The sequence below is a fragment of the Acinonyx jubatus genome, unplaced genomic scaffold, assembly GCF_027475565.1.
Source record: "Acinonyx jubatus isolate Ajub_Pintada_27869175 unplaced genomic scaffold, VMU_Ajub_asm_v1.0 scaffold_32, whole genome shotgun sequence".
Lineage (NCBI taxonomy): Eukaryota > Metazoa > Chordata > Mammalia > Carnivora > Felidae > Acinonyx > Acinonyx jubatus.
In genome coordinates, this window is record NW_026463951.1 from 31127 (window position 1) to 50796 (window position 19670).

The window sequence follows — 19670 nt, forward strand, 5'->3', positions numbered from 1 at the left end:
CCATCTATTCATAAGGCATCAACTTCTAACGTGTAACGATTATAATGGTTTCAGTCTGTCTGATCACCAGATTGTGGACGCTGCACAATCTTGAGCACTTGTAGTTTGTTAGTATTGAGTCTATTGATGAGTTAGTTACTGTATTAGTCAGTTTCAGAGACGCTCACCAAATAGCACCAAGAGTATAGTAGTTAGGATTAGATTCTTTCACCTAACAGAAAATCCCTAAATAACAGTGGCCTAAGCAAGATAGAATTTTATTTCTCACATTCGAGAGGTTCAGAGATGGTCACTCAAGGGTGAATATTGCTAACCATAGTTGCAAGGACACAGTCTTCTATTTTACAGCTCCACTGGCATTTATTCCAGTGGTGGCTTAAGGGAGATATCACAGGCAAAAGACTCTCAAAAGATTTTAAGGTTATGCTTCTTGGATCCTCTCATTCAAATAATATGGCTTCTAAGAAGCTTAAGGCTTTTGTCCTTCTGCAGAAGCCCGAGGTAGCAAAAGATTTAACTCAAAGATATTTATGGGTAGGGCTTTTATTTTATGGGACTGAAACCCAATCAAGATTTGCAGGAGATTCATAATTTTTTTAAAAGAGTATTGTAATTGTCACAAACACTGCCAGCTTGGGCTGAAGGAGTCAGAGCATGAAAAGGAAAGAGGTCTTTGGACCCTCAAGCTCTATAAGCAGGAAGCAGGCTGAGAAAACTATTTCCATGTGAATATATGCTACCTTTAATGGAATAAAGATGGCTTCAAGGGTAAAACCAAAAGCCTAGAAGATAGAATGAAAATCCATGGAGAATTATTCCCAGGCCTTTCATATGGAACTGCCAGCCTATACCCAAGTGACTTTCAGAACTGCTATGGACTGGGGGCTTCTGCAAACCTGTTTTCTGCCCCTTGAAACTGGAATGTCTCCCTATCTGTCCTGCCATTTTAATTGGTTGTTGCAGGAAGAGAGCGTATAGCTTTTTCCTTTAGTTCACAGGACTTCAGATTAAGAGGCACTATACTCAAGTGGCCAAATGTAAGGAACTATATCCAAGAAGACTCCTCTGCCCCAGGACCTATTTAGAGGACAAGACTCTGGACTTTGAGTGAATGCTATAATGAGATAAGACCGGGGGGTCCTTGGGAAGGGGGAGCACTTGTTGCAAGTGAGGGAACTATGAATAAGTAGTGACCAGAGGGTGGACTGTGGCAGTTTTGAACTATGTCCACAAGTTCTTTGGTGTATTAGTTTCTTGTTACTGTAACAACTTACCACAAACTTCAACAACAATTTATTACATTTCTGGAGGTCAGAAGTCCAAAATTGGCCTTACAAAGGCTGCATTTCTGGAGGCTCCAAAGGAAAATCTATTCCTTACCTTTTCCCGCTTCTAGAGGTTTCTGCATCCCTTGACTCGTGGCAACCTCACACTGACCTGTTTCCATCATTACATTTCCTATTCTCACTCTGACCCCCTTATGATTGTGTTAAGGCTATCCACATAATCCATGAAATTTCCCTGTTTCTGCCCTTAATTACATCAGCAAAATTCTTTATTCCATGCCAGGTAACATATTCGCTGGTTCTGGGGATTAGAACATGGGTGCCTTTGGGAGAGGGGGATGGGCAGGGGCAACAATTTTATCTACCACGGTGCTCATACCTTCAAGAAGTGGCATCTAGGTTCATGAGTTCTAGCCCTGCGTCGGGCTCTGTGCTGACAGCTCAGAGCCTGGAGCCTGCTTCCGATTCTGTGTCTCCCTCTCTCTCTTTCTGCCCCTTCCCCACTCATACTCTGTCTCTGTCTCTCTCTCTCAAAGCGTAAACATTTAAAACAAGTTTTAAAAAAAAGTGGCATCTGTTCCACGCTTCTTGAATGTGGACTAGTTGTAGCGGGCTACTTAACAACGAATAGAGTATGGTGGAAATGCTGACATAACACGTACAAAACTACGTCACAAGAGATACTGCAGCTTCCTCCTGGCTCGCTCTTGGCTTCCGCACTTAGGGAGAAGCCAGCTGACATGCCGCAAAAACTGCAAGATCGCGTTTGTGGTTTTAAGCTGCTAAATCGTGGGGTAATTTATTATGCAGCAATAGATAACTACCACAATCCCTCAGGTCCCATCCTGATCCGTGAGGTCTGCTTAAGTTCTAGCTATTATCTCTACAGTGGGCCTACCTGAAGAAGGAAGGGGAGAGGAGAGGCACGCTCCCTTCTTAAGTGGCTCGCGATGGAAGTGGTATGCACCCCCTCCATTCACATCTGTCTACAAGGTGGACAGGGCAGCCTAGCTGCACGAGAAGCTTGGAGACATAGTATCTATTCCAGGCAGCCATGTGTCCAACTGGAAATGAGGAGTTCTGACTTTATGTGAGAAGAGGAAAACACATATGGGGGCACAATCAGCAACCTCTGTCACAATGGGGGATTAGAAGGGTCAGGAGAAGCAAAGTGGAGCATAGATCCATTAACATTTTTCCTAACCGATCTCTTCATTGGCCACCGAATGATATTTACACACCCAGCACTCTGATCTCTCCAAAGAAATCATGCCAATTGTATGAGTCACAGGAAAACCCAATAGAAAAAAAAAAAAAAACCCACAATGAATGGCGAAATTTTTTTTTCTTACAAAGCTGTTTTCAGGGACACTGATAAAGAACAATTTACTGTGGAGAGTTTGCCTGAAGGCTGTTACATCTCCTAAATGTTGCTTTCTAAATGCTTCTATTCTGTGAGCATTCTCCCGTGTATTGTCAGAAAATACACAGCTGACGGAAAATGGCTTCTCTGTGCAAAAGTGTAGAGAGACAGCACTATGGCAGCAATCGCAAGGAACACAATCATGTTAACTGACCTATAATTTTATTTTCACATGCTAACTCTTCTTGGATAGTCTCATTAAGTGGATTTTTAAAAATTTTTTTTAAGTTTATTTTTGTGAAAGAGACAGAGCAAATGGGGGAGGGGCAGAGAGAGAGGGAGAGAGAGAGAATCCCAAGCAGGCTCTGCACCATCAGCACAGAGCTCAATGTGGGGCTCAAACTCACAAACCGTGAGATCATGACCTAAGCCAAAACCAAGAGTCGGACACTTAACCGACTGGGCCATCCAGGCGCCCCTTAAAATTGAACAATATAGATAACCCCAATCACAAGCATTTAAAACTGCCTGTGTGCTTTAGTCAAACTCCAAAATATCAGAAATAGATATTTCAAGAAATATGTTATAAAACCAAATAGAAATTATTTTTCAACAAGCATTAAATGGTTTTCTTGCACAGCATATGTTAGTTTCCTTACATCAGTGTGAAAAATGAATGCACTGTAATTCCAAGACAACTTGCTTGTAATTGATCCCAGTGGTCATTACATGGCTGTTACTGTAGAGTTCAGACTACACAGGCCAAGAGTTAGGGGATTACAAATATGATTTGATATATAGCTTTTCATTTCATTTTCACATAAAGTCCTCCATTTTACCCAGATATTTATTCATCAGATACCATGAAGTTAATAAAACACAGTATACCTACAACATTTCACCATAAAAGGTCTCAGTGTGTGTTCACATAATCCTTTTATGACGTCATGCACTGCAATGTTTTTTAAAAATGCACGTTATTTAAGGAATGTAAGACCCAAAGGCAAAGATGATGAGTGTGCTATAAAGTACTTCAACCCCACACTGTCGATGCTCAATACATTTTAAATAGCAAAAAGTGAAGTTGCAAATTCTAGAGTCTTACCCTATAAAGTGATAATGCTAAGAATTTCGATATTCATCCCATCTCCTGTGAATAAAAGGTTTTCTTGGATGCCTGCCAAGTATCCTGTTAGTTGGGTTTCTTTCCCTGTGATTTTGATCTAGTACTTCTTTTAGTTTTTCATGGGAATTTGTGGCTGTGAGGGAACCAGAAGCCTCTGATCACTTAATTTGGAAAATGGGTCAAAAGTGGATTTTCATTTTGTGTGGGTAGATATTCGGTTCTCTTAATATACCCGCCAAGCTATATTCATAATCTTTTAGGAACTGAGATGACTTCACTGCAAACTTAGTAAGCCAGAAGGACAGGTAAGTGACTTCTTAAGTCAATGGTTCTCAAACTTGAGTCAGCAGCAGAATCACAGGGAGGGCTTGCTGAAACACAACACTGGGCCCGGCCCCATCTCAGATTTTCTGAGTTAGTAGCCGTGGGGCGTGGCCTGTGCATTTTTAGTCCTAACAACTTCCCAGGTGATATGGAGGCTGCTGGTCCTCAAACCACATTTTGAGACCCAATTCCTTAAATAAAAGTTGGGCATTTTTCCCCCTAAAGCTGGGCATTTAAATGATCCTGTCAATAATCTGCCATCAAGCCTTTATTGTACTGATTTATGCCTCCTGCAAACAAAACCTAGGCTAAACTGACAGTCTGTTCGATTGAGATTGCACAAGTTCCTAAAAAATCCCCAATTAAAAGACAAAAAACTCCAACTCTTAGAACAGCAATAACCTACTCAGTTTGAAAACATTATGAAAGTCTAAAGAAACGCTCTGGGTTCTGGAGTAAACTTCAGTCCCCGTGGTGGTCATCATTTGGTTACATTTGGAAACAGGCTTGTTCTAAAATAATCATTTTTGAGGCGATGACATTTACTCTTTTCACCCAAAGAAAACAGAAATAACAACACAGGAAGAACTGGGCAGCCTTAGGTCAATTCTTTTTGGAAAGCACATTTAATTTACTGTTGCACAATTCAAACAGAGGGGGTGGTTAGGAAGTCAGGAAGGCACTTAAGTCATTTCCACCAGGAATACCTAACAAAGAGAAGGATCTTGAAATCATGGATGGTCTAGGAATATCTGAGAGAGAAAGATGGGATTCGTTATGTGACAACTTGTCAGGAGCATCCCAAGCTTCCCATTACTATCCACACACCCTGAGACTGAACATAAATTCTCTCCAGATGAGCTGAGCACAAATAAATAACTTCTTTGGGCTGTGCTGATACCAAAATACTATTTAGATGTTCACCCTACGTGATGCCCAAACTGACTGCCATTTGCTGTCTCGCGAACACAGCTACAGGTTCTCCCCGCATACAAAGAGCATTGGTCTTTTTTTTTTTTTTAATCTTCATTTATTTTTGAGAAAGCGTGAACAGAGGAGGAACAGAGAGAGAGGGAGACACAGAATCCGAAGCAGGCTCCAGGCTCTGAGCTGTCAGCACAGAGGCTGATGTGGGGCTGGAACTCACGAAATGCGAGTTCATGACCTCAGCCAAAGTCAAACACCTAACTGGACCACCCGGCACCTTTTTAAAGCCTAGGAGTCTCCTTCCAGAAGCTCAGAGAAGAGTCCTACTGATTTTTTCATCCTTTAAATATATGTTCTTCCTCCTTTGATATAGTGTCTTCATATAAACCATCTTATCTAAAGAAAAGGTCCAACTACTGCTTTAATGGACTCTTGTCTCAGTAGCCAAAGGGTATAGTTAGGTTCTAAACTTCTTGGATTCATTATCGACCCTCCCCTCCCCCATTTACCCCTCTACTGTACTACCATCCCTTTCAGTAAAGAGTGATCCATGGGTGAGACAAGGCTCAGTCACTTGCCCTACTCCTAATTCCAAGGCTTATTCTCAGTGTTAACACACGAATACAGAATACACATTTCAGCTACTTCTTAATGGATTCCTCTCCCTTATATGTGGATGCAAACGTGTGCAAAGTGAGCTAAGGAATAATAAACTAAGTGGAGCTTGAGTGCTACATTAGGAAATGTGACTGCTAACAAACATCGGAGAAGGGGCTCTAAGAGAGGCCAGAAGGAGGCTTTTTCATTGAGAAAGGTGACGTGGAATGACATCCGCTCTTGCAAAAGCCGGTCTCTCAGATCTCCCAACTTAACAACAAAAAAAGTAGTATCAACGTCTCACGGAATCTTGACTGAATGGCTGATGCCACAGTAAGTCCCAGCATCTCAGATTATCGATATTGAAAGACACCTTCCAGACTGGCTGGTCCAAACTATCATTTTTCAAACTAGAAAACTGAGCCCCGAGGGGAAGGAAGAGAGGCTTGCCTTAATTAAGGGTAAAGCTTCCTCAGCTGCAACAATGAGGCCAGGACTTACATTTTCTGATCATCAGACCACGGTCTATAGCTCTTTCCTTTTCCTTGATGAATGGGGGGTGAGGGTGGTGGTTAATGTTTAGACCAATGTGAACACCAAGGAAGCAACTGCTCGGAGAAAAGAACCACTTGTACCCCTCCTGCTCAGAAATGGCCCAGCATGCCCGGGGGGCCATCCCCACAGGCTCCCAGGATGAGAGAGCCCCTACAGATCCAGCAAATGGGCAGCAACTCCCTATGAATGATGCCAAGTGGGAGGGTCTGTATCCATCCCAAGTCTGTGTGGGGTTGTTGTTGTTGTTTTTAAATATGCTCCTCCTCCTCAAATAAAACTACAAAATATAATGCAAATGTGTTTCTGTACGTATTCCTTTAGATTAAGCAAGCCTCATCATGGTTTCAGGTGACCCAATGAGAAAAATAAAATAAAACTGCACTTGTGGCCTCTCAGATTAAAGACTGAGTTAAAATGAGGTTGCCCAGCCCATAGGAGAAGAGGCCACACACGCTGATCCAACTGGCCCATCCTTCTAAATGTGGCACATATGCCCAGCAGACTCAGAGACCCATGGGAATGATTCCTTCACAAGACAGCCGAGAGGTAGATAAGTGCAATCAGCCCCATGGATGGATGTAGCACACAGAAGCACCAGATTGGGTGTAGGGGCGGGGGGGTGCCTTGGACAAGGGGCAGAGGGCCTGAAGGGCGGGGCCAGATCTCTGGCTCTCATCACAGCACTCTCCCTGGGAGGAAAAGCGTCCGGTCATGAAAGAAATTCCCAGTACGTAGCAAGTGTCTACAGCAGTGAGAGTGTGGACGTAGAAGGTAAAGAGGTGATGCTGGTCTAAGGGTAACACGCGTCCTCCAATCGAACTTCTAGGGTGGGGTGCCAAGGAGACAAATCTGAAGGGTGATGATTATGAACTGGGGGACTCTGGCACATTCATCCAGGCCATGCATGACCCCTGAGTGGCCTTCCCATCCTCACTCCCAACAGAATTGCTGGCAAGGGCTCCCCTTGTGAGAGAACCATACTGGATTGAGGGGATAGCGAAAGACATAGGCAACTCCGATGGCTCCGCTTGCTTCTGATTTCTCCTTCAGCCTGAGGGAAGGCAAAGGAGATCAAAGTCCAGATGACACAACAAGGCTGCAGAGCCCAGCATTTGCTATCAGAGCTGCTGAGCGTCGGACCCAAGAACCGTAAACTCAAGGCAGAGTCAAGGCCCCTTCCTCTGGAATGAGAGGCTCAGCCCTGCCCTTCTCTTCGGGAGAAATGGCCGGAAAAGGAAAGCTGGCTTCTCACTGAGGTAATGAACAGTACCTGCTCAGCTACGTGGGTCACCCTAAGGTTAAGCAGGAAGGATCCCTGAAGGAGGCATTCTGCGGACAAAGGCTGAGGAGCTCCACGTGTCTGGACACACCTCAAGTTTTAAATTACATACTCCCCCACATGCAGCACACTCACGCGTACACACGCACAGAGACGCACACCTCCACATACTGACATTCTTGTAACCCACCCCACTCCCAGCCCCCGATCCTGCCCCACAGATTTCGTTCCCTGTAAACATGACAGCAGATGTGTCCACAATTCTGGGACAGCCTGACAGTGAACTGAGGATGACTGCTTGTCATTAAGTGCCCCGGTAGGTGATGTTGGTGAAGGTGGATGTGGCCTCTTTATACAGTGGGTTGTTGGCCTGCGGAGAGAACAGAAATGTGTCTTACAGTGAATTCCTCAATTCTTCCCTGCCCTCAACGATTACATTTCGCCTGAAGAGTTTACCCAAGACACCTTTCTCTGGGCTACACCATCCATGAATCGCTCAATGCTCATTGTAACCCCATATTCGCTCCTGAGATGGGAGTGGGTAGGAAATAAGAGGAGAGAGAAAGTGGAATGCCATTGTGCTGCTTTTTCGAAGGGGTTGAATTCAACCCATTACTTTTTGGTGATCCCCAAACACCTCAGTACCACTTGTAGCCAGTATCTATTTCCTGCTTCTCTCCTGAACTCTCTCTTTTGCCCTTCTCCAATTTTTTTTTCTTTTGTTGTTACTATGCTGGGGGATGCGGGCAGAGACAAGAAATGTAGCAGGTGGTAGCTGAAACAGAGAGGATAGCTTTCACTCAAAATAATTTTAATTTGTTCTCATCTCATCCTTCCAAGCACTACCCACTGTCATGTTAGCAGGAAAAAATAAGACCCTCACTGGGTTGCCCAAATTATTTTCTAACAAAAAGTGATAAACCCCATAAGATCTGGCCGTCTTTAGGAGTCCCATTTCAAGAAATACAACACATTCTCATGTGCCGCTGAGATTCCAGATTTCTACACTGTACGAACAGAAACATCTCAAGTGTCTTGGGACCCTTGAGTACCAAGGCCTGAGGTGACCATTAAATGAGAACAAACTTCCAGCCTCCCACTAGACATTCATGGAGTCAAACAGCCGTTTTGGAAGGTCCAGAAAAAAAAGTCAGAATGTGGAAGATGAGCCAAAGGAGAACAGAGCAAAATTAAGTATATAGAAATTTCTCAATAGATGCTTGATTGAATGCAATCAGAATAAACTGCAGAGAGGATATGTTTTAAGAGGCTGGCTCAAAGAGTAATTTCTATCATAACTTGATTCCCTCCCACAATTGGGCAAGCCGTTGAACCTCTCTGTGCTCAGTTTTCTTATCTACAAACTGGCAATAATAACGTTCCCCCCCCCCATCATTTGTCCTGTCTTCCTCAATTAGAGAATATGTTTCCTTTTGATTATGTCAGTGTCCAGAGCAGAGCTGGGCCCTACCTGTACTCAGTCAGTTCTCACCGATGGGACCTATGGTCACTGTGTGGCAGGGAGAGACTCAGGTGGTTTTCAGGAATAAAGACAACAGGACCATCTCCCAATTTCCACAACAGAGACTAACTGGGAAATTATGGTGCTGGCTGAACCTGGCTCCCCTAAGTACCTACTATTTCCAGTTGAGGCTCTCAAACCAATGACTTAAGAAAATGCCCAGCGCCGACTCTTACTGTGTCCCATTTTGCTCTGGCTCGCTCTTCCTCAAATTTAGCAAACTCCTTCCGGTCATGGATGGTGATGAGGAGCTTCCAGATGAGCAGAGTAGCAAGGCCGATGAGCAAAATGGCCCCCATCACTGAGAGTAGGACCACCAGGATGTCAGGACCCTTGGGACACTCTGTCAGGAGAGAGCACAGAGCAGGGACATTGTAAAGGCAACTTGACCAAGTAAGAAATTACTAGAAATCTCTCTGAGGGAAACAGGGCTTACAAAATAAATCAAAATTTTTAAAGGGGGGGGGGGAGTACCAATATTTAAGACAGCAATAATCTGTCCTGAGTAGTTTAAATTAGAGGTCATAAGCAGGTCACCCCCGGTAGAATCTAACCTACTCAAGTGTTTATTAAAAAGTTGATTTTATGTTAACTCTACTGGATTTAAAACAAAAGCTTGATTAAATTTTTATTTTGTTGGCAGCATTGAATAATCAGGAGATTATCCCCCTAAAACTTCAGATTCTTCTTCTTCCCTTTAAAAACATGAATAAATAGAGGCGCCTGGGTGGCTCAGTCGGTTGAGCGTCCGACTTCAGCTCAGGTCATGATCTCACGGTTTGTGGGTTCAAGCTCCGCATCAGGCTCTGTGCTGACTGCTTGCTCAGAGCCTGGAGCCTGCTTCAGATTCTGTGTCTCCTTCTCTCTCTGCCCCTCCCCTGCTCATGCTTTGTCTCACTCTGTTTCTCCAAAATAAATAAAAGTAAAAAAAAAAATTTTTTTTAAACATAAATAAAAAGGTCTGGAAACACTGCACCCACAGGGCAGCCCTGGTTAGATGTGAGTAGCTGCTGTCCCCTTTAGATGGGACACATTTTCTAGTTTGCCAGACTTGTCACCACCCTCTTTTCTCCACTAAACAGAGGCAACATGTAACTTGTCATGGAGGCTGTGCTACTGTGGGCTCTGGAGCTAGACCGCCAGGGTTCGAATCCTAGCTGACAACTTACTTTGCTATGTGACCTTTGATAAACTATTTAACCTTTCTGGGTGTCTGTTTCCTATCTCTCCATGTTTAAAATGGAGAAAGTAATAGCACTGAATTCCAAAACTTATGAAGAATAGTTAAATATATACTTTTAAAAATTGTTTTTAATGTTTATTTATTTTTGAGAGAGACAGAGACAGAGCATGTATGGGGGGGGGGGGCAGAGAGACAGGGAGACACAGAATCCAAAGCAGACTCCGGACTCTGAGCTGTCAGCACAGAGCCCAACACGGGGCTCGATCTCACGAACTGTGAGATCATGACCTGAGCTGAAGTCGAACACCCACTGCGCCACCCAGGCACCCCAACTTATTTATTTTTTTAATGATTATTTATTTTTTAGAGAGAGAGAGAGAGAGAGAGAGAGTGCGCATGAGTGGGGGAGGAGCAGAGAGAGAGGGAGACACAGAATCTGAAGCAGGATCCAGGCTCTGAGCTGTCAGCACAGAGCCCAATAGGGGCTTGAACCCACGAACTGCAAGATTGTGAGCTGAGCTGAAGTAGGACGCCTAACCAGCTGAGCCACCCGGGCATCGGGCTCCATGCTGATCATGAAGTCTGCTTGGGATTCTCTCTCCCTCTCTCTCTGCCCCTCTCCCCAACTCGTGCACACTCTCTCTCTCTCTCTCCCACAAAATAAATATTTAAAAAAAAAAGAAACCTGTAAAAATAAATAAGTTAAATATATTTAAAGAACTCAGAACTCTGCCGAGCACAGACTCAGTGCTCAATAACTATCAGCTACTGTTATTACTCGTGTTCTTGTTACACCTGACTGTTTTCACTAACTTATTTACCTAGCTCCTTGGGCATTTGTATTTGTTTCTCTGGTTTGGATATGTACATCTCTGAGGGCTGGGAACCTAATGTCCTTGTTAGCACACTTAGAGACCAGGAAGCCTGCCAACCCAGACAATATTTTGGGTTCCTTCCCAAAATATTTCATCATCTTTAATCCTAACCCTATTGAAAGCCGACTTCCTGTTCAACCCTAGTCAACAACCAACACAGACAGAGGTGCATCACCCCTCTGAAGACCAAGCGGACTGTGCTCTGCAGAGCTCTGCTTCCCATAAACCACAGGTGTCTGATGGGTGACCTCACTCTAGTAACTTCTCAGGTGTTATGAAATTAGGTGTTTGGATATATGGGTATTGATGGGTCTGGAGAGGTGGTCATGCCCACTTTCCACAGTGTCTCCCACCTTCTTCTCTAAACATACACCCTATGCTCACCACACATGACCCAAAAACAACCACCGATGCAGACCCAAGCTGGCTATTTCCCAAGCTACCAAATTATAACCTGTCTATAATTAAAGGAGCATCTGGAGAGAGGCTGTGAGGTTCCAGTGTCTGAGTTCCCAGGAGTGAAGGGCACCAGTTCTTCCGGGAACAACAATTATGAATTCTTGGGAAGAGAGGGCTGACCCTCAAACCTCAGAGTGAAATCTCTTCAATTCTGCATGTCAGTATGGGCGGGACAGGTAGAATGTCAAGAGGTCTTCAGGCAAAAACGTCTATGAAGCATTTGTCCTGAAAGGAGTAGATGGCAGGATTCCTGGAAGAAGATGACGCGATCAGCTGGTCTCTAGAGAGATCTCTCAGCCACGGTGATGAGGACCCATCGTGGCGACCCAAGGTCAGGAAAGACTGGGCAGGGCTAGCAGGTTTGGCAAAAGCACGGGAAATCCAGTTAAACTTGAATCTCAGATAAACAATAATTTTTTAGCCTAAGTAGGTACTAAATGTTGAATGGGACATATTGTATTCGACGAGGCAACTCTATCTGGGAGTGATAAGGACCCAGCTCAGCAGAGCCCACTCCACATAGTAGGCTGAACACCACCCAGTCAAGGCCAAGCCCTTTGGCAGTGCTGTCTCTACTGCCTTGCAGTGGCCCAGCCCTTCAGGGAGACCATCCGCAAAGGCACAAGTTGGGGAAGAGAATGAGAATAATCCCCTCCTGTGCTCTGGGACCTCAGAGGACACATTCCGCACAAAGCCAGAACCCCTGAAAATAGTCGGGGGCGGTAGGTGAGAAGAGAGGTCAAATTCAGAATTCCAGGGCAACAAGATAGGGAACATGGGTCTGGGGTCCCATCTCCTCATGTGGAGGATGGGATCTACATCAGAAAAGCTACTCCACCCCCTACCCTGGGGGGTTATTTGTACCAGCTCAGGTTATCACCATCTTTCTGCCCCATAATTTCAGGTAGTGGATTCCAGTCTAAGAATATCAAGCCACAAGATTTTGGTGTTACAGCAGAAGCACCTGCAAGGATTGTTATAGCAGAGATGAAGTAACGTTAAACCCCAAAGCAAGAACGTACTGCCCTTCAGAAATGAGAAAGCACAAAGGTGCAAATAGGGCGGGTGTGGAAAAATCCATGAAACGCGTTAACACAGGTGGGCGGGAAAGTGTGAGGGGTCATGGCCAAATAATCCACATGTGCTCCCCCACAGATACATACCCAGACTCTGCCCTCTCCCCTTCCCATGTCAGCTTTCCCTTGAGTCGCTAAATCAAACTAAGGTCATACCCTTTCCTTTACCTTCCTTCTCCCTTCTGAAGGGTGAGAGCCCTGGGAAAGGCAGGTGAACAATATCACGGTAGGGGGCGCCATGTTCTCCGGTATGCATGCAGCCAGCAACACCCTGGCTGACCCGGATGTAGTAGAGCTTCTTTCCACTGTCACCCGCTTCCTTCTCCAAGCAGCCAAAGTTCTCCGAGCAGGTATCAACATGTATGCAAGCCTGCCTGTCAACTCGAATAATCAGTCCTAGTAACTCATTCAAAACCCGTTTACTGGGGCGCCTGGGTGGCGCAGTCGGTTAAGCGTCCGACTTCAGCCAGGTCACGATCTTGCGGTCCGGGAGTTCGAGCCCCGCGTCAGGCTCTGGGCTGATGGCTCAGAGCCTGGAGCCTGTTTCCAATTCTGTGTCTCCCTCTCTCTCTGCCCCTCCCCCGTTCATGCTCTGTCTCTCTCTGTCCCAAAAATAAATAAACGTTGAAAAAAAAAAAACCCGTTTACTAAGTATCTTCTCTGTAGATGACTGAGCCAAGTATGGAGATATAACCATAGATAAGACAGATGGTTCGTGTGTTCGTGGAGCACGTGATCCACTGAGGGAGATGGGTGATTAAAGAAGCAAGTTAATGGTGGGATGAAGGCCCATCTAAGGGAAACACAGCTGCTCTGGGACTCAAACAGGAGCACCCAACCGAATCAGAAGAAAGGATGATGGAGGAGGTCTGAGAAGGCTCACTAGGGGAAGTGATGTGTCCAAAGCAGAGGCACTCAAATATTGGGGCGTCTCACAACTGCCAGGAGCACTGTTCAAGAACACAGAGGCTGGGGACACCTGGGTGGCTCAGTCAGTTAAGTGTCCGACTTTGGCTCAGCTCATGATCTCACAGTTCATGGGTTCGAGCCCTGCGTTGGGCTCAGAGCCTAGAGCCTGCTTCGGATTCTGTGTCTCCCTCTCCCTCTGCCCCTCCCATCTTTCTCTCGACTCGTGCTCCATCTTTCTCTCAAAAAATGAATAAACATTTAAAAATGTAATAAAAAATCAAATAAAAAGAACATAGAGGCTCATGGAAGCAGCATGGGGCTTAGGACTCTCGATTTTTTTTTTTAATTTTTTTTTTCAACGTTTATTTATTTTTGGGACAGAGGGAGACAGAGCATGAACGGGGGAGGGGCAGAGAGAGAGGGAGACACAGAATCGGAAACAGGCTCCAGGCTCTGAACCATCAGCCCAGAGCCTGACGCGGGGCTCGAACTCACGGACTGTGAGATCGTGACCTGGCTGAAGTCGGACGCTTAACCGACTGCGCCACCCAGGCGCACCTTTTAAAAAAATTTTTATTTTTAATTTTTTTTTTTCAACAGGACTCTCGATTTTTTAACAAGGGGAACACAGAAAAGTTTGAGACCCACTTTCCTAAAGCAGGGGCCAGCAAGCTATTGTCTGGGAGCCAAATGTGGCTTGCCACCTGTCTTTCTAAATATACTTAGGCTTGTGCATTAAATATAGACTATGGCTGCCTTCCTGTTACAATGGCAGAGTAGTCATGGCAGAGACCACAAGGCCCACAAAGCCTAAAATATTTATTTTGAGACAGAGAAAGCACAAGTGGGTGAGGGGCAGAGAGAGAGAGAGAGAGAGAGAGAGAGAGAGAGAGAGAGAATCCCAAGCAGGCTCCACACTGTCAGTGCGGAGCAAAATGTGGGGCTCAAACCGATGAACCGTGAGATCATGACCTGAGCTGAAATCAAGAGTCAGACACCTAACCGACTGAGCCACCCACGTGCCACCAAAGCCTAAAATATTTAACCCCTGGCCCTGAACAGAAAGTGTTTGCTGGACCCTGGTCTGAAGGAGGACCTGAAGAAATTTCTACAGCTGTGGGAATCAACTGACGAACAACCAACTGACTTAGTCTCTGCCTTCAGACATTGTTCCTTCACTCACAGAAGCTCCTGTCTACCCCCGACCTTGGCACAGCCCTTGTCCCTCAGCAGTATCACTATCAATTTACATGTCCCTCTCCCCCTGGCCTGTGAGTGCCACATCTGCTTTATCTATTGTTATATTCCCAGCACCTAGTCTACCGCCTGATATACAATAAGTACTCGAAAATATTGTCTAGTGATTCATAGCTTCATCTGTTGTGTAAAAGAAAGGAAGGAGACGGGGGTGGTAAGGGGAAGCGAGCTAATCTACTATGCTGGATGGCGACAAACCTGTGGTTGGTCTGTGTATGACGGATGAGCTCCTCCTGCTTCCAGAAGGCTGTGAGAGCAAGCACTATCTTTTCAGTGCTCAGAACACCTTGGGTTGGTGCCTCAAACCCAGTACTGTGTCTCATGGTGACCCTGGTAAGGTCAACACCTCAAAGCATCAGGCCTTCCTCTGAAGCAGCGAACAGGTTGCCCTTGGCAACCACCTGACCTTAAGTAGAGCGGACGCTGAAGAGTCCCAGACTTTAAATTCCTCACTTCTTAATACTGTCCCCTCAAAAAAATGCCAGGATGTATTTTGTCCCTTGGTGGGATCCATATCTACCTTCTTCCTTTCCTTACCCACCTTCTTTTTCTGTCTCCTCAATTAGCAAGTCACTTTCTCACTAAGATCGGTATTTAAATATCTCCCACACCCAGATGACAGGCCCTAACTTACCACTTGTAAGGTAGTCTTAACTTGGCTGTTCTGTGTAAGAGGTGTAATGGGTGGAAATCGCTGCCTAACGTGGCTCTCCCTCTCCCTATAGGTGCAGCGTCAGGGGCCCTGGTGGTTCACGCTCCTGTCTCCTCTACCACATAGAGAATGGACTTTCCACTGGAGTCTTCATAGTACTGGAATCTGACAACACAGTCATCTTCATTCTTGTACGTGCAGTTCACTGCATCCTTGCCAGTATCCTCTGAGGAAGGGGAAAATATGGGAGAGTGAAAAACAAGGCAATTCCTGGAAGACAGGGCCATCCCCAAACCCCAGTCATGGGACTTCTGAGAAAGTATGCAGCAGGAAACCCTATGCCTGACATTAGGCAAGATGCCTAGATTTGAGATGGCTGTTGTGCCTGGCAATTGCCTCTAGATGACCCTCGCTGCTGACTTTTGTCCCTCCTAGACCCTTTTTGGTTCGTATTCCTTCCCTTGGAAGGGACATGACAGAACACATGACACAGTGTGATTCAAAGCCTGGCTCTACCACCTGTCAGCTGCGTAATATTGGGGAAGTTACTTGACCTCACTGGCTCTTTCTTCATCTATGAAAGGAAAAGGATAACCCACCTCACAACACTGGTAGAGAACTAAATGACGTCAAGTGAACAGTACCTAATACAGAAGGGTGTTCCCTTCCCTCTCTTTCCTTTCCCTCCTGGCTCAACTATTCTCAATAGTTTGTTGGCAAAGCCCTTACATTTCTTCCGTTTCTGCGTCTGATCCAGTGTTCCTCTCCAGAGCCAGCCTCTCTTCTCTGACTCCCATCACTTTTTTGTAGGCTTCACCCCTTCTAATTCTGAAGCCTGTTATTCTGACAGGGAAACTATAGGTGCCCCTCTATCATTTGCACCATGTCCTATAGTGATGCAACCAGACAGGTAAAACTGACACACGATGACGTTAAGCAAATGCACCAAGGTCAACACAAGTACGTGATGGAACAGAACTAAAACAGGAGTCTCAGAGCACACCAGACTTGAACTCAATAAGCCTCCCGAAAACCAGTGGTATAAGAGTACAGTGGAAAGAGTAAGGATTTCCAGATTCAGTTCTAAGCTTAACTTGTTCGGGCAAGTTATGTAGCTTTCCTGAGATTCAGTTTGCTCATCTGCAAAATGAAGATAACAACAGTACCACAGTTCTACTCTACTAGGTGGCTGAGAAAAAGACAAGATCATGTGTATGAAAAGAGACTTGCCTTTTAGAAGTTACACAATTCCATACAAACAAGCATTTATCTTTATGATTATCATGGCACGGGGGTAGGGGGTAAGAGAAATACGTTCAACTAACCTGAGATTCCCCTCTGGTCTAGGTAATAAAAACATCTCACATCTCTCTCAGCAGTCTCGCCCACCTGAGCTAATCACAGCATACCGATTCTCCTCAGGAGGAAAAGCCGTCTCTTCAAACTCAATCCCCAAATCACGCCCCTCACCACCCCCCCCCACCAGCCCCACTTCTGATATTAGCCAAAGGATCCAGAGAGCTGACCCTTTTCTGTAACACCCCCAGCCAGAAGCCGACTGACTGGCTGTGTCTCACTGTGGCTCTCACTGAAAACATGTTTCCTGCCTTCGTGAGAGACAGCTATCTCAGGAGAGATTGCCATCTCCCTAGACCAACCAATGCCTAGCTGACCCAGATAACCACATCAGATGCGCTGACAGCAACAAAGATTATCCCCTTTTCGGTCAAGGTGAAATTCAAACTAGAATGACTGCAGGCAAGAGTTTTGTTCACCACTGTATTTTTATCTGTCTTATTCTAGGAAGGGCTCCAGAGAGCCAAAAAAGACTACAGCATTATGATTTTAGCTAAAATCCATAAGGGTGAAGGTTTCCCTCCAAACCAGCAGAGCAGTATGCCTGGGCATTGCTTAACACTCTCAGTTAAGTAAACTCAGTAAATGGTTACTAGCCTCCTAAACTGACGTCACCTAGCCTAGGTTTCTTCATCCGTAAAATGGGATGCATTGTCTTCCTTTCCCTGGGGAGGTCAAGTTAGGGTTGATTTCTACATACTTTAAAAGTTGTCTGTAGGGTCTTGCTGAGTCTGTGGGTTCCAGGAAGCAGCAGAATGGGGAGGGACTGTGGAACAAATTAGCAGAGGGCACAAGAGGACTCAGGGAAGCTGGCCTTTATTAAGTGCCTCGTGTGCAGCAGGTCTGTACAACATGCCTTTGAGGCAGGGATTACTCTTCCATTTTACTGATGAGACATAGACACGTTCTGGGATCAACTGAAAACTTCAGCAGCCGCATATGTGCGCGATTCTAAGACATGCTGAACTTACTGAGCTCCTTCACAGACTCAATCTCATCACGACAGTAACGGCTGCAGGTATTTTCTTTACGTAGGTCTCCCCGGTCAAATTTCTTACACTCCACACACTCCCTAAAAGAGAGACGACACAGAGATTAAGACAAGGGAGGAGAGGGACGCCTGGGTGGCTCAGTCAGTTAAGCATCCGACTTCGGCTCAGGCCATGATCTCGCCGTCTTCGAGTTCGAGCCCCGCGAGTTCGAGCCCCGCGTCAGGCTCTGCGCTGACAGCTCAGAGTCTGGAGTCTGTTTGACATTCTATGTGTCCCTCTCTCTGCCCCTCCCCCAGTTGCACTCTGTCTCCCTCTCTCTTTCAAAAATAAATAAACAAAAAAGACGAGAGAGGAGCAAACCTACGTGTGTATCAGTCCAGCTCTGACCTCCACACACCAGAAAGCTGCCCCACCTCGGAAAACAAACACCGAAACAAAAACCCCTGTAAGGCAATTCTGGGGGACCCAGAGGGTCGGGTCTGGAGTTCAGGGGTGGGAGTTCCTCCTCACCCAGAGGCAGGGCCTGGCAGGCAGAAGGCCCCAGTCCCCTCATTAAACTTCTTCATGTCCCATCCGAGAGTGTGACAGGAGGTGAGGCGTGTGCCACTTCCAGGAGCCTTAAAGGCAGAACCGGTCATGTAATCTGGGGACCCAGCACAAAAGAAGATGTCAGGTCCCTTGTTCAAAAATCCCTAAGCATTACAAGACAGTGCCGGCAGAGCGGTAAACCAAGCATGGGGCCCTTCTAAGCACAGGGCTCTGTACAAATGCACAGGTCGCATGCCTATGAGCCCAGCCCTGCTTAAAGTGGCAAGAGAAATGGCAGGAGCTTCCCCTGACCCCAGATGAGTGGAGTTTGTACTAGCGAACATCTCCTGTTTCACAGAATCCTTCATAACTCCAGCCCAACTCTCCCACAGGATCGGAACACAGGAACGTTCCCCAGAAGTTCCCTGGTTTAGCCTTCCTCCCAACTCAGGGATTCAGGATGCCATCCCAGGAGAGGGGTTTCTCCAACTGGAGTCCAGCGGGTGCTACTTTGGCCCCTGCACGGTTGGCTCTACCTCCATCTTTGCCCAAAGTTTTCCGTGGGAAGAGGAAAGCTAGCCTCTTAGCTGCAGCGGACGCCTCCTCCTGAAGCTTTGGTGAATAAGAACCTGGAGGGTTGGGGATTCTAGCCTGGGAGGCCCCCTCCCTCCTTCTAGCACCCGACTGGCTCCAACTCACTTCTCTGCCCACTCACTTCTTAAAGGTGCAGGCGTCAGGGCAGGTGGGGCACTTCTCACAGGTGTCCCCGTAGGAGCCGGGCTGGATGCACACGCAGCTGCTGCACTCACACTTGCCCCGGCCGCTGCACAGCAGCCCATTGCTGGACATGCAGGTGTCGGTGCGCGCGTGGTGCAGTTGCAGTAGAAGCCGGTCCAGTCGGAGTCACACAGACAGTCCCCACAGCTGCACTGGCCGTGACCTGAAAGCACACAGCCCGAGGGGGCGGGCAGCAGGTGAGGGGCCCCAACCCGTGGCTCAGCCTGCTCTCCAGCTTTACCCTCATCCACCCTCCTCCCACGGCCACTCATTAACACCCCACGGAAGCGTCACCACCTTCTATCCTTCTAGCCTCATGCTGCTAGCTCTCTGCCTTGACGCCCTTTCGTCCTGTGATTGCTACCAAACTCCCACTTACCTTTCAAAGCTCAACTCAAAAGTTCCTTCCTCCCCATAACTTTTTCTGACCTCCCCAGAGCAAATTAACTGTCTACTACGTGTTCTCTCAGCACTTACATATACCTCTATCTTAACCCTCATGACCAGCCCATTTGCTTGCCTATCTGTTTCTCTTTCTAGATTTTGAGCTCCACAGTGAGAGAGGACATATCAATTTGTCCGTCGGTAGGGATTAGCGTAACGTCTGAAATACAGTAGGCATGCAAT

The 19670-nt window shown here is 46.2% G+C and overlaps 1 long non-coding RNA gene and 1 pseudogene across 1 annotated transcript; both read right to left on the reverse strand.

The window, feature by feature from the left end:
• Positions 1 to 4706: 4706 nt before the first annotated feature.
• On the reverse strand, positions 4707 to 9852 carry LOC128313772 (uncharacterized). Its single transcript, XR_008294820.1, has 2 exons — positions 9156 to 9852; positions 4707 to 7827 (listed from the first exon to the last, which is right to left on the reverse strand). It is a non-coding gene; the product is annotated as an uncharacterized LOC128313772 (long non-coding RNA).
• Positions 9853 to 15473: 5621 nt separating this feature from the next.
• On the reverse strand, positions 15474 to 19330 carry LOC128313774 (integrin beta-3-like; annotated as a pseudogene).
• Positions 19331 to 19670: the final 340 nt, after the last annotated feature.